Source organism: Dasypus novemcinctus, chromosome 12, assembly GCF_030445035.2.
Source record: "Dasypus novemcinctus isolate mDasNov1 chromosome 12, mDasNov1.1.hap2, whole genome shotgun sequence".
NCBI lineage: Eukaryota > Metazoa > Chordata > Mammalia > Cingulata > Dasypodidae > Dasypus > Dasypus novemcinctus.
The window spans coordinates 78,470,741-78,486,443 of NC_080684.1; the positions used below are offsets into that span (position 1 = coordinate 78,470,741).

A 15,703-nucleotide genomic window follows, 5' to 3' on the forward strand; every position below is an offset into this window, starting at 1 on the left:
ACCATATGATCAAGCATTTCCACTTCTAGGTACATACCTAAAAGAACTTAAAGTAAGGACTTGAACAGGTATTTGCACACAGATATTCACAGCATCAGCATTCACAATTACCAAAAGGTACATCCAAGTATCCACCAACAGATGAATGGATAAACAAAATGTGGTATATACAGACAATGGAATATTACTCAGCTGTAAAAAAAGAATTAAGTTCTGATATATCCAACAACATGGATGAACCCTGAAGACATTATGTAGAGTAAAGTAAGCCAAACACAAAAGGACAAATATTATATGATCTCCCTTATACGAAATAATTATAACATGCAAATTAACAGCTAGAAACTATACTACAAGTTACTAGGAGGTGGATTAGGGGTGGGGAATGGGAAGTTAATGTTTAATTTGTACAGAGTTTCTGTTTTGGATGACGAAAAAGTTTTGGAATGGATGGTGGTTATGGTAGCACAACACTGTGAATGTAATTAATATCTCTGCATTGTATATTTGAAAGTGGTTAAAATGGGAAATTTTAGGTTGTATATAAGTTCCCAAAATGAAAATTGAAGGGGAAAAAAAAAAAAACCCAAGCAATTATTAAAACAAAGTGAATTCTAATGTAAACGTAAACTGTGGACAATAATTAATAGTATAATTATAATAATATTGTTTCATCAACTTTAACAAAGGACCATGCTAACGCAAAATGTTAATAATAGGGGAAAATATGGGAAGGAGGAATACTGGAATACTGTACTTTTTACATGATTTTTCCATATAAACCTACAAATGGTCCAATTTTTAAAAATGAAAAAGAAAATAAGCCATGAAACTTAAAAAATGAGAAACTGGACTTCACTAAAAAAACTTCTGCACTTTAAAAGACATCAGTAAGAATATAAAAAGACAAGTCACAGGTGGAGGGAGAATCTCCACAAATAAAAAAGATAAAGGATTTTTATCCAGAATATATTAAGAAACTTTACAACTCAATAATACGAAAAAAAAGTGTTAAAAATAGGCAAAAGATTTGAACAGACATTTCACTATAGAAGACATATGAATAGCTAATAAGCACATGAAAGCATGCTCTAACATCATTAGTACTTAAGGAAATCATGAACTACTACTAGATACCCATTAGAATGGCTATAATAAAAAAGACAGACAATACCAAGTGTTGGTGAGGATGTAGAGAAACAGGAACCCTCACGCATTTCTGGTGGGAATATAATAAATATAGCCACTTTGGAAAACACTATGGCAGTTTCTTAAAAAGTTAAAAATAACCTTACCACTTAACTGAGCAATATCACTAGTAATCTACCCATGCTAAATCAAAACTTATGTTTACATAAAGACCTATAAGGAAAGCTTCATAGCGGCATTATTCCTAATAGCTAAAAACTATAAACAATTCAAGTGTCCATCAATGGTGGATGGACAAACACAATGTGACATATCTATATATATGTATTAATTTTTTAAAAGAACAAAATACCAATACATGCCACATGGATGAACCTCAAATACATTAAGTAAATGAAAAGAAGCCAGATGCAAAAGACTATTTTTTGGTTCTATATGAAATGTTCAGACAAATTTATAGATAGAAAGCAGATTAGTGATTTGCGAGGGGTGGAGTTGGGAATGACGACATATGAGCTTGAAAGAACTGGGGGTGGAGTAGGGGTGAAGGCTTGATGAAAATGTTCTGAAACTGTTTTGTATTGATGCACAACCCTATAAATTTACTAAAACTCATTGAATTGTACACTTACAATGAGTGAGTTTCATGCTATAAATGTTTACCCAATAAAGCTGTTAATAGTGGGGAGAAGGTAGAAGAGAAAAGCTATCTCTTCTGAACTGTAGAAAATGTGATGACAGGACTATTGTAATCACCTGTTACAATGTGGACCAAGCCCAAGATCAAAGGATGGCCCAGCAAAGATAAAGAATGCAGGTTCTTACTGATGTTACTGAGCCATGAAATTGATCATCTAGAACCACATACCTCCAGACTTGTTATATGGGATGATAAATTTTCCTTCTTAAGATGAAAGTCTGAAGAATACAAGGACATGTTCATTTCAATGTAGAAAATTTGGAATATTATCTCTATGGGAAGGCATTAATGAGAAGGCAGGAATTCTGGCGTATCTTGAAGGAAAGAATAAAATAAGAAGGAGCTGGAAGAGGGGCAGGAAGGGTGCATAGTTTAGAGAAACAGTAATAGTAGAATGGATGAGAATTAACATTTAAAGAGTGCCAGTATGATTGAGTCAGGCATTATAACATAATTTATACCTTTTAATTCATACATCTCTGTGAACCAAGTACTATATTGTACATGAAGAAACTGAGGACCAAAAAATAATAATAATAATAAGTAACTGGTCCCAGTTTCAAGCAGTTAGCAAAGTGGTGGAGTTAATTCCAATCTTCAATTTCAGAATTCAGGCTCCAAAGTATATACTTTTTTCCTCTTTGTTATGCTGCTTACCAAAGACTTAACCTATCCCCATTTGCAAATTAAGATCTTTGTAGGGGCATCTTTGCATAGATGGACTTGTATTTATAATGCTACACAACATTTCTTGACCAACTATACATTTACTCAATAAATTAAAGGTAACATATATTCCTCCCTTGGCTTCTAAGGCCCTACCTACCCTGGTCTGTTTTTTCTTCCCACTCTCTTTCTCCAAGTCCTCCATTACATGCTGATGTTCATCAGTACTCTCACAAGTAATTTAATCCACACCCAGATCTCAACTACCACTATTGCTAATTACTGCTGACTCTCTCTCTCCAATTCAGAGAAACATTTTCTCCCTAATTTCCCTTGACTAACTTCCTCCAGGTATATTGGATACTCTGTACAATTCCAAAGCACACTCACAGGAGTAGGCATTCTTCAATTATTGGGTATTCTAACTGCCTGTTGGTCTCCGTTTGATGATAGGGTAGCTGTGTCCCTCCATCATTGGTACCTGCACTGAATTTGGAACTTAGGAGATGCTAAATAAGTACTTATTATTGAGAACCGAATAACACTAAGTTTCCAAATCCCAAATCTTCTTGGCTGTCTTATAGATATCTCAAGGCCATTCTGTCTAACCTCTTGTCCCAACTCCTCAAACCTTTTCCTCTCGTCTTTAATTCAGTCAATGATACTACCATCAACTAGTCGCTCAAGTCAAAAACCTAGAAGTCACCTTATCCTATAAATCTACCTTCTCACCTTCATCCCCACTGATACCATCTCAGTTCAAGTCTTTATCATTTTTTACCTGTAATACTACAATAAATGCCTAAACGGTTTCCTTGACCCTGGGAAAGCAGGGTATACACTACTAGCAGATGGGAAGAATGGGACTTCTACACTGGTCAGAGGGTATTGATGTGGGCTATGGGTGGAAGGCTCTTTGTCTCTTCAGAGATAACCTAAGCTCTCTGACTTGTGGGTGTGACGGTAAGAGGCTGCAGTCCTGCCCTTGGTAACAATGGCAAGGACTCCAGTCCCAGGAAACAGTTTAACAATGCAAAGTCTATAAACTTTAAGTATTTAGGGGAAATGCAAACTAAATATGCTAAAAGCTTACCTAGAATGTCTGAAGTCCATGCTAAAAGCTTACCTAAGATGTGGAAGATATATATGCTAATTGAAGCCTACTGAGAACTGAAACAAAGGGACCATTTGGCCTTTCCTCTCTGTATAAAAGGGATTCAAAAATCTTGTTTGGGGCTCGGGATTCAAACAGAAAGCTCCCGAGTCTGGCCGGCAGCGTCAGTCAATAAACCATTTTTCCTTCTCAAAATCATTCCTGAGTCCAGGCCTCTCTATACACAAATAACTGAACCTCTCTCAAATTCTACAACAGTATGACAGACACCAATAGTTCAAATTGCTGCTTATCACCTCCCTTCTCATAGGTCACATCAATTGAATGAATAAAAGGAAATTCCTCAGAAATGGAGTCATTCTTAAGACCACTTATACCCATCACAGTTCTATGACAAGTGTTCCAACTGTATATTCATCCTCCCATGAACCCAGTACCTCCTGCCTTGTCCTGCCACTCACACAGTACTCCTTTCTTCCCTTACCTCAAATAACTCAGCATTTAAAAACTGATTTTACACCCTTTCCTCTCTCCCTCCTCCATTCTCCTTTTCCTTCTCCAGCCTCAGGGCAGGGAGAAAGAAGGAAAAGGAGAAAATAAAGCTGCTGTTTAGAGAGCTTCAAGGACTATTTACCTTTAGGTAAATAAAAACCAGCTATCCTTTGCTGGTCTTAAAGTTAGAAGTTCTGATACTCAGAATACCTAATGAACTTAATTAGGGTATCAAAATTTCACTCATCCCAATAGTTTTCATGGTTTCCCTAAGGCTTTACTACAATATCAGAGATAGTTTCATTTGTAATCAAGTACCACCAAGTACAGATAAGAACCTTTCACCACCATATCGTACCTGCTCCAGGAAACAAAGATAAAAGCACCCAAAGTGGGGTTCATGAGACCATGCAAAGAGCTTTGAATGGTCTGTTTCGGTTGATGTCCAGCCATTTTCTCCACAAATAGAATCTACTTGAGCATGAGGAAAATCCAGTAGTTCGAAGAAAAAAATCCATAGTAACGGAAATGATAATGGTAATAACAAGAATGTCAGGTACTATTATTCTCATTTTGCCAATAAGGAAAACAAGGCCCAGAGGCTAATTAACTCTCTCAAGGTCACACAGCTAATAAATGGCAGAATCAGTATTCAAATCTACAAACTTGACACCAGAGTCTATATATTTACAGCTATACTACTTTGTCTCTGGAGGACAAGCTAAAGAAAGCAAAGCGTAAAAGAAATTTCATTTGCTACAAAGAGTAAGGTACAAGTCTCTGGCCATTACCAAAATGGAAATACTAATAATGAAAGTGTGAACTAAACTGTGACAAAGATCCTTGGGTTAAGTTCATGAGATGTCCAGCACACTTAAAAGTTCTATACACATTAGCTAATACACAAGCACTTATCCAATTCTGCCTTACATAAACTTCATAAAGGCAGGTAATATTTATTCTGTGACAAATCTACAAAGCCCTTACTATGTGCCAGTATCTCCTCTGTACCCTCATAGTTCCTAGCATACTTCAAGTATAGAAGATCTTGATCAATATGTGAAGGATACAGAAAAAAAAAAACCTCTCTGCCAATGATCAAATTTAAATAAAGAATTACTCTGAAAGTGCACAAAGTAGCATTCCATCACAATTTAAAACATAATCAAGGTATTTCTTTGCACATTCCTATCTGATTTTGATATCACAAGCAAATTCTTCTGTAAATGACTAATAATGTCTGTTTTAGTTTGCTATCCTACTCGAAGAGGTAACATAAAATAGGCTGGCTCTTACAATAAATTTACAGTTTTAAGGCTGAGAAAAATATCCAAATCAAGGCATCAGCAAAACAATGCTTTCCTCCCAAAGACTGCCAATGATCTTGAGTCCTCTGCTACATGGCAAGGCACACAACGGAGTCTGCTGGTCTCTCTCTTCCCTTCTAGATTCTGCAGCTTTCCTTCTCTCTCTCTCCATATTCATTCCGTTCATAAAGGACTCCAGTCAGAGGATTAAGACCCACCTGGGCCATGCCTTAACTAAAGTAAAAGGCCCTACTTAAAATAGATTTACACTCACAGGGATGGATTAGCTTTAAGAACATGATTGCTCTGGGGTACATGCAGTTTCAAACCACCACAATGTCAAATAAGCCATTAAAGAGAATTCTGACTTTACAATTCTTACCAGCTAAATAAACTCTTACTTCCTTAGAAGGCAGGCAAGACCGTGGCACTCAGGCTTCATATCATAATTCATTCCAGCCTCTTAATACACTCCAGTCACGCCAAATTTTACGCCATTCCCAATATAAATCCAGTCACTTCACACCTCTACCCCTTTGATCCAGTCCTCATTCAGCAGGGGATGCCCCTGAGCACTTGTTGGTCAACACCTATTCAATTGCCAAAACTAAACTCAAAGTTCACTTCCTCCTGCCCTTCCCAAATAACTACACATCTCTCCATCACAATCTCTACTTAGCACTTTCACTGGTTTCTTTCTACTCACACCATCTGATATAGCCTTGTAGTGCTTTACTTGTACATGTCTCTCTCCCTCTGTTATATTATAAATCCCTCAAAGTCAAGGGTTTGCAAGCCTAGCCCCCAGTACTTAACGTTTAAGAGCCTATGATAGAGCAGGCACCTAAATGTTTTTTGAATGAATGCCTTCTCTCATTTGTTCCCACTGGGTTAACATTTCCTACTGTCTCTCTAAAGTCTATACTGTCTCTTTTTCTTCACCTCCCATTTACTCCTTAAACCAAAGAGGGACAAACCAAAGAGGGACTTGCCTTCTAACCTGGTCCTTTCTCAAAATCCTCTTGCCAAAGTCAACAGCAATCTTCTCACTACTAAGTCTCATGAACACTTCTCTGACACTTATCTTACTTAACTGCTCAACAGCATTTGATATGCTCCTTCTTCTTGAAGCACTCTCTTCCTAAAGCAACCCAGTTTCCCTTCTGTGCCTACGAGCTTGCTGAATCCACCTCAGTTTCCTTCAAGGCTTCCTCTTAATTAATACATTTCTCTCGATTTGGGCTCTGTCTACTATCCAGTTATCTTTAGTCTCTTCTACATGCTCCTCCTAAAGGATCATTTCTATTTCCATGACTTCAACTACCCTTTTGTGACTATTCCCAAATCTCTACCTCTAGCCTCTCTCTAATAAATTCTAAACCCACACACCAAAAGAGTTTGCCGAACACTTCCACAAATTCATCAAGTTCCAAACAAACTTACTGCTCCAAAATTCTGTTCCCATTCTGTGTTCTCTCAGTGAACAGTATTATCATTCATCTATTTGCCCATTTTCTAACCTAGGAGTCACACTGAACTCTTTTCATCCTCACCACACAAGGTTTCTCTAGCTACATAATGGCAGTTTACCACCACAACTGCTACAATTTTGGCCTGGTTTTCAACACCTTACTAACCGCTGTCCCTGCCTCCTGTCCTACTATCTCCTAAATGGTATCTGTACTATTGTCTGTATATAACTGTCTATATACTTTCTGATTATGTGACTTTCCACTGCCCACTGGATTAAGACCAAAGTCCTAGCATTATTTAAGCCCTTCCACCATCACATCCTATCGCTCCAGCCTTATCTTTTGCTCCTCTCCCTCACACGTTCTCTACTCTAGCCATATTGGATATTTTTCAATCTTGGGAATGGGCATTTTTCTTCCTGTCTAGGCCAAACATGCTGTTCCCTCCATACCTTAGGCCACACACATTTTGCCAGACTGGCTCCTAATCATCTTTTAAGTCTAGACTTTAACAATCACTTATGTGGAATCATTCAGCTTTCCTTGTTATGTATCTTTATAGTACAACTGTGTTTTCCCATCCATGGAATCACCAAGTTTGTTCCATTTGGTTAATGTCAATCAGTCAACAGTGCATTACTGACTGCCTTATATGCTAGGAATTGTTTTAGCTGCCAAGGATAAAGAAATGTCCAAGAGAAAAACACCTCTGATTTCAAGGAGCTTGTGTTAACAGTGTGGGAATATATTATACATGAATAAAAATAAGTTTATCTCCCATGTAAGTACTACAGAGGAAATAAGAGTAATATGGCCAAAAAAAAAAAAAAATCGGTTTTTGCCCTCTTTTTCCATTAGAATGCATGCCCCCTGCAGAGTGAGACTTTATTTACTCCTATATTCCCAATCCTAGAATAGCATCTCATACATAGTACAAGTAAATTTCATTAATATCATGATCAGCAAAGGGATCAATGGTGTCCAATAGAAATACAACATGCAATTCACTTATGTAAGTTTAAATATTCTAGTAGCGACATTTTAAAAAGTAAAAAGAAACAGGTGTAATTTTAATAATACATTTAACCCAAAATAGTCAAAATATTATCCTTTCAACATTTATACAATGTAAAAAAAGATTTCAACTTTTTTTCATACAAAGTCTTGAAATATGTGGTTTATTTTACACCTACAGTATATCTCAATTCACAAAGCCACATTTCAAGAGCTCAATAGCCACTTGTGGCCAGTGGCTACCATATTAAACAGCACAGATATAGATGGTACATAAAGCCATGGATGAGACCAAATAAGATCACTTAGAAAAAGAATATAAATAAAGAACTGAACCCTGAGACATTCTGACATTTAGAAGTCAGACAGAAGAAGAGAGACGAAAAGGAGACATCACAGAGATAATACATAAGCCAGGAGAATTTGGACTTATGAGAAAAAATTTTTCCATGAGGGAAAAAGGGGTCAACTATACCAATACTGCTAAAAGATAAAGGAGGGAAGCAGATTTGGTTCAACTGATAGAGCATCCTCCTACCATATAGGAGGTCCTGCGTTCAATACCCAGGGCCTCCTGACCCAGTGGTGAACTGGCCCACACTCAGTGCTGATGTGCACAAAGGAGTTCCGTGCCATGCAGGGGTGTCCCCCGCATAGGGAAGCCCCACACGCAAGGAGTGCGCCCCGCAAGGAGAGCCGCCCTGCGCAAAAGGAGCACAGCCTACCCGGGAGTGGCGCAGCACACACGGAGAGCTGACGCAGCAAAATGACTCAACAAAAGGAGACGCAGATTCCTGGTGCTGCTGACAAGAATTCGAGTGGACACAGAAGAACGCACAGCAAACGGACAGAGAGCGCAGACAATGGGGGAGGGGAAGAGAAATAAATAAAAACAAACCTTAAAAAAAAAAAGGTAAAGGAATATGGAGAGACGATTGACAACCAGCTTTGCCAAGCTATAAGTTTTACAGACCTTGAAAAGGGATCTTTCAGAGAAGTGGTAGAACTAAAAGCTTAAATAGAGTAGGATTAAGAGAGAATGGGAGGACCGCGGACTTGGCCCAGTGGTTAGGGCATCCGTCTACCACATGGGAGGTCCTTGGTTCAAACCCCGGGCCTCCTTGACCCGTGGAGTTGGCCCATGCGCAGTCCGCCCCGTAAGGAGAGCCGCACAGTGCAAAAAAAAGTGTAGCCTGCCCAGGAATGGTGCTGCATACATGGAGAACTGACACAACAAGATGACGCAACAAAAAGAAACACAGATTCCCGTGCCACTGACAACAACAGAAGCAGACAAAGACGACACAGCAAATAGACACAGAGAACAGACAACCGGGGTGGGGGGGGGGAAGGGGAGAGAAATAAATAAATAAATCTTTTAAAAAAAGGAGAGAGAGAGAGAATGGGAGGTGTAGCAAAGGAGACAGTAAGTCTTTTAGGGAGCTCAGTTGTGAAAAGCAGCAGAGAAATGGGTAGTATCCAGAGAGAGATATGGGATCAAGGGAGGCTTTTAATTTTTATTTAGATAAGCTATAATAAAGAATGCCTCTAGGCCAACTGAAAACAATACAACAGAAAAGAAGAAACTGATGTAGGAGAGAAAATATCAAAGTTCTAAAAAGAGAGGAAATGGGATCCAGGACAAAAGTAGAGGAGTGGACTTTAGAACAGAGCAGGACCACTTTTTCATTGTAACACCAGGGATAGACAATGTGTGGGTACTAATGCAAGCTGGATAGTAAAGCTCATGACTGAACTGATTTTCTCTTATAAGGCAAGTCATCAGCTGAGACTGGAAAGAAGAAAAACTAGAGATCTGAAGAGAAGGAATGAAATGGTCATGCAAGAGAGTTAGAAATATAAGACTGTGGTAGTGCTGAGAGACCATGTGAGACTTTTAGTGACAAATCTGAATTGAGTCCAGTCAGCAAGATTAAATAATTTGTCTAACAATGTCCAGGCATGGAGTAGGGGGATAAATATGTTTACCCTGGATTGGGATTTTGAAGAGAAGGATGGTAAGGGAGTTAGGAGATTTTGCTAGGATGTGGTTACAGTATGAATCATGGAAACTAAGCTGGTAAAGAAACAGAGGCTTAGTGAAGGGTAACATTGAAAAAGTAGTAAGGTCAATAAATTTGAGATCTTGTTGACATCAGAGAATTGCTGCGATGGAAACACTGGAGAAAGATAAGGGATGAGAGAGCATGTTTTGAAATTGAGATTTCAGATGTGATGCTGTTTACAGGCAATATCAAGGTTTGGGATTTGACTACATAAATTGCTGAGTTAGGGTACAGAGCAAGATCACTGGTACTAAGAAGCAAACAAGATGCCAGAATTTTGGATCAATCACATATACCAGGGGTGAGCAATTATATATATATATATATATATATATATGGCCAGTAAGTAAATATTTTACATTTAGCAGATCATATGGTCCCTGTCACAGTTACTATACTCTGTCACTGTTAACATGAAAGCTACCACAGAAAGTACATAATGAATGAGCAAGGATGTGTTCCAATAAAATTTTATTTACAAAAACAAACAGCAGAATGGATGTGGTCCCAAGAGTCATGGTTTACCAACCCCTGATCTATTCTAGTAAGATCAATGAGAGTAGTAACAGTGGAAGGGAAGACAATGACCTAGGTGATCAAGTGTTTACTGTATGAGGGAAAATGACTGGAAAGCTGACAGCAGTAAGAAGGAATACTATAGTGAAGTCTTGTGAATTAAGTTTCAAAGCAGAGGCTCATAAAGATCCTTCCTTTAGGTCCTGGTATATTTGACAAGGGGGAATAAAACAAGTGTCCACTTGAGGCAGCTGCAAGGGAAGCAATGTTCCCAAGAAAAGCCAGTTTCAGTAAGAGTAAAAAGTGAAGCAAACATTCAGAGTTTAGTTAAAATATGTAGGGGATTCAGCCGAAACCCCACTAGAGAGTATACCCAATACGGCAAGTCTAATGTGTATTTCTTAACAACCTTAATGCCTACAATAATGCCGGACATAGTAAGAGTTCAAATATATGATGAATCAACAAATGAATATCCTTGTATGCCATTTTAAGGAGTAATGTCCAAACTCGTCAAAAAAGCAAAGAAGGCCCCTTGTCATCTGATCTCTGCTTCAGTCTCATCTATTGTTTATTCTCAACTACTCATAGTCCCCTAAACCCACCATCTTCTCTTGCCTCTTTTCTGTATACACGTTCCTAACCCTTTTCACTTAGCTAACACTTACATACTTCCTCAGTTTAGACACTACTTTCTCCACCAACAGCCTTTCCTGACCCAGCAGCCCTACAAAACACCCCCATAATTACACGCCCCATAATACCCTTATTTATCCTTGTAGCACTTATCATGTTATATCACAAATAACTATTTACTTTATCTATTCCTCCCACAGATAACAGGCTGCTTGAAGCTTGGCATTACGTCTTACTTACTATCTTACCCAGTGCCTAGTACAGTACAAGACACATAATAGGCACTCAAATATTGACTAAACCAATAAACAGGAGAAATAAAAATTTCTTTTAACTGGATACATACAATTCCTGAAAGGAACCTTGAGAGATGTTTTCAAACAAACAAAAAGTCAAGCCTTGGTCTCCTGAAACAATTGTCCTTCCACAAAATCATGGTGGCCTATTAAAATGTGCACATTGATTTAAGCTTTCCATGGACCTCCAGAAGCAATACAAAAATGTTATTAAGAACCTATTTCAGCTTCATCCACTCCAGTTCTGACTGACTCTATCAGTTGTAAAGAACTGTGATGTTAATTATTACTTAATAGCTTTTCTGCCCAGAACAGACCAAGCTTTAACTGAACCAATCTTTTAACATGTCTTTCACACACACTATAATTCAATTCAATACATATTTATCATGCATCTCTATGTGAAAAACAATGTACAGGAAGGTATAATTTATTGCCACTCACAAAAATGTACTTAAGAGCATATATTGTATGCTCATTTAGCTTAACAATATCTCAATGTCTGCCAAAAACCAAAATGTGATTCGCTTGAGAAAGATTGAATGTGAATATTAGAGGTAGTCACTGCAACTCCAGGAAAATCCCTGCAGTCCAATGCTACTGTTTTCAATGGTTGCTATGTTATATTGCAATTGTGTTACTGGGCAACAAATGAGAAGCTAAGATGGCAAGCTCACTAAGAAATAAATGAATCAAACCAAGATTTATAAAAGTACTCTGAGACTTAACTTCACTTTTTTACACCTCCAACTAAAGTAACATCAGATACAGGATTTACAGCCAAAAATTTTAAATTACCTGGAGTTTTTAAAGAAAGACATATTTTGAGAATGATAAGCACATTCCAAAAAGGGGGATGGCTAGTTTAGGTTCCTTTAACTATGAATTTTAATCTAAAAACTACCTGAAATCACAATTTACAGAAAACAAACACCTGGGCATTACCTGACTTGAATTTCTTTCATCCTGGATTATAGCTTAATCAAACACAAAAGAAAAAATACTAGATTTCGACAGTCAATGATCTCTCCTTGACAAAGAGAGGGCAGTCCTGATGGAGAAACATAAAATAACCTTAAGAGACTTGGTCATTGATGAGGGCCATATTAAAGTATTGAAATAATTTCATATATTTAGTCTTGACCAAGTCAAAAAGTAAGAAAGGGGTAAGATAAGGAGACAGGGAGAGAAGATAGAGGAAAGAAAGGGGAGAGAAGAAGAGGGAGTGGGAGAAAAGGGAAAGAGAGGAGGAGGAGGAGGAAGAGGTGGAGAGAGAGGTATTTTTAAAATTAAGATTCAAAAGAAGAACAAGGAAATTGACCAAACTCCCCAAGCCAACTTGAGCATAGTGCCAGCATTCCTGAGGGAGTCTTTACTGCTGATACTGTCATGGGAAATTCACAAATATTCACACTTTCTAGGAACAGAACCTTTCTTTCCAATTCCCAGTGAATCCCCACTCTTTAATCTTTTTGCTTTTTGTCCTTCCTCCCTCATTTATTATCATCTCTCAACTATCTTACTTCCATTAAATTATGGAAGGAAAAAAAAAGTAGAAATGCATATTTGTCATCTTTAAGAAACATTTATTGAGTAACTTCTATATGGAAAAGACTAATACAGCTTGTTGCAATCTCATGCCCTGCCCTTTAAGGAGCTTAATCTAGATCGAAAGACAAGATAAACATTAAAGAGATAAAACAAGGCAATACAAAGAGTAAGTATCATATGAGCCTGAGTGACAGATATGGACTATAAGATTTCAGAAGTTGTGATGGAGTAGGACCTGAAAGAAAGGGTAGAATTCAGATTTTAAGAGAGAAGGGAAGAAATCAAGTCAAATATGATATAAAGAAAGAACGGTGCAGAAGGGGGGCAAAGTCGGGGAGGGAATGAGGGGAGGAAGCATAGGGCTAAGAGGTTAACGAAGAAACCAGCTCGGCCAGAGGACAGCTTTTCTACAAGATTAGTCTGAAAAAGCAGGGTGAGAGGAGATTTTGAAGAGTTCAGAGAAAGTTATGGAATCTGAACAGCCGTCAGAAAGAGGAGTACCTCTGAAATCGTTTTATATAGACACATACACACATTCCCTAAAAGTACAACTTAGACTATTTGAGAAAACCTACTGAATCTAATACATTACATATAATGAAATTAAACTTACTTACTTGAACTCAGACAGCACCTAGAGTATTTTCTAAAGAATTCTGACAATTCACTAATCTATTAAAATTTCATTTTTCTAAACTCCTTGAATTACAAATTCCCACAACATGCTGACCTCTGATTACTAAGGATGTTATCACACAACATGAGCCATTCTTGATTTTTCTTCTTCTCTACTTATCTTGTCCAACTTTTGAGTATTATTTCAATATTAGCATAAGGGAAGAAAAAAGGGGCGGGGGCTAAAATGAAGTCTATTTTATGAATTTTGCAACACGGCAAGAGCATGATGCAAACATCAAACTTCCAGTTCCAATTCCAAGTAGTTTATTTCTAAGTTATTCAGTCTCACTGTGTCTCAAAATTTCATACCTACTTTCTTCCTTTCTTGAAAAGTCACTGTGTTCAAAAGATCATGACAAAGTGCTCTAAAGACGATTACATGCCATACAAATTACATTATTAATTATTCAATGAGTGGAGGAAGAGTGAGGTTATTCTCTAAATCAAGGTTTAAAAACTGCCAATAATTAGCGTTTCAATCACCCAATGTGCTAACTCTAAATTGGCATTACTTTATTTGAGAATATTCCTGAATATAGCCTACATACTTCATCTGACTCGAAATGAAAATATTCAAGGTAAGAGGAATAAGAGGCAAACTCTGCTAAATAACCAAAGGGCAACTCAAATCCATTTGCAGCTCTGAGTCTGGTGTGACAATGAAATTTAAAGCATTCTAGCAATTCTAAACAAAATGAGTTTGAAATCAAGCCTCAATATGGAAGAAAGGTGAGTATTAAATTGTAACCAACTACAGGCTAAACCCATGAATTTAGAGAATTCTGAATCCGGATAATTGTAGGATACATACATTTAATTATATTCTAGTTGAATATTAGATTTGTTTACGGAGATGTTGCTTGGCAACAGAAGCACGGCTTTAACAACCTACTCAATTTTAGACCTACTCAAGTATTTTGTGCTCAGTTGGAATATATTATGAAGTACAACATATTTTAAAACTTCACTCAAGTCTCTTGTTATCCTAGGCGTATCTCTGAGATTTTATTGAACTAGTTCCATCACTGAAAACAATGTAACCAAAGGCTTTTAACATACTTGGCAGTGAGCATTTTTAAGAGCCAAGTGCCGATGGTCAAAGGCTGGACACTAAAGGTTTACGAAAGTGTCCACTTAAACCTGCATAAACTTAACACATTTCAGAAGTTATCACAGCCACACGCGCTGTTAAAACTGTCTTCAAGGCCACAATGTATGGCTTTTACATCACAAATTAAACTGGAGTTACTATACGTTGAACCAATTACTAAACTGGCTATACAACTACCATTCCGGAGTGCACCAAAAAGCTCCATTAAGCGTTTCATGTGCGCCTAATTAATAAGTGACCGTGTCTCACAGCCTCCTTTTCCAACGCGCGCGTCAACTACTTTACAAAAACAGTAACAACAAAAAAAGGATTCCAGGGCAGGTTGTGAAGGCTAAAAAAACGAGTACTCCAAAATACGGCCAACACCCCATCTCCACTGAAAAAGATTACGTACCAGACTCACACACGGTCCTTGCAACGTGCACACATAAAACTTAACGGTGACCGGTGTTCTGGCCGCACTCGCCACCGGGGGACACCTCCACAGCTCCAACCACGGGCACTCAACTCTGCTGGCGGAAGCATTGGCGCTAAGGACTACAGTCCTACACCAGGAATGTTCGCCCAGCCCGCCACGCCTGGCGAGGTCGCGGCGGCCGCTCGCGGCGCAGTCTGAAGAAGAGCAGCACGAGGAAGGATTGGCGGGCCCCTCGGGCTCTCGACCCTGGGGAAATCTCAGAGGTATCCAAGGTGAGCGCCGAGAGTGGAGAGGGCGGCGGCAGCGGAGGAAAGCCCAGCTCTGCTTCAGCGGTCAGGTCTCCTAAGAGGAGCCAGGCCAGCCCTGGTGCTGACCCCCGGCCGAAGCACCGACCTGAGCCCGCCGCCCGCCGCCCCTCACGCCCCACTCCGCGGGCCCAGTCCCGAAACCCCGGGGCACGCGAAGCAGGAAGTCCCGCCCTGACGCTGACGTCCCCGACGCCGCCGTCACGGCCGCG

General features: G+C 38.7%; 1 protein-coding gene across 3 annotated transcripts in view; it reads right to left on the reverse strand.

Moving 5' to 3' along the window:
- Positions 1-15,328, reverse strand: part of CEP83 (centrosomal protein 83) — a 196,780-nt gene extending 181,452 nt beyond the window's left edge. For all 3 annotated transcript variants that reach the window (XM_071219002.1, XM_004446726.5, XM_071219001.1), the window contains exon 1: positions 15,163-15,328. The gene's annotated coding sequence lies outside the window, so the exon portion shown is untranslated. The remainder of the gene's footprint in view (positions 1-15,162) is intronic.
- Positions 15,329-15,703: the final 375 nt, after the last annotated feature.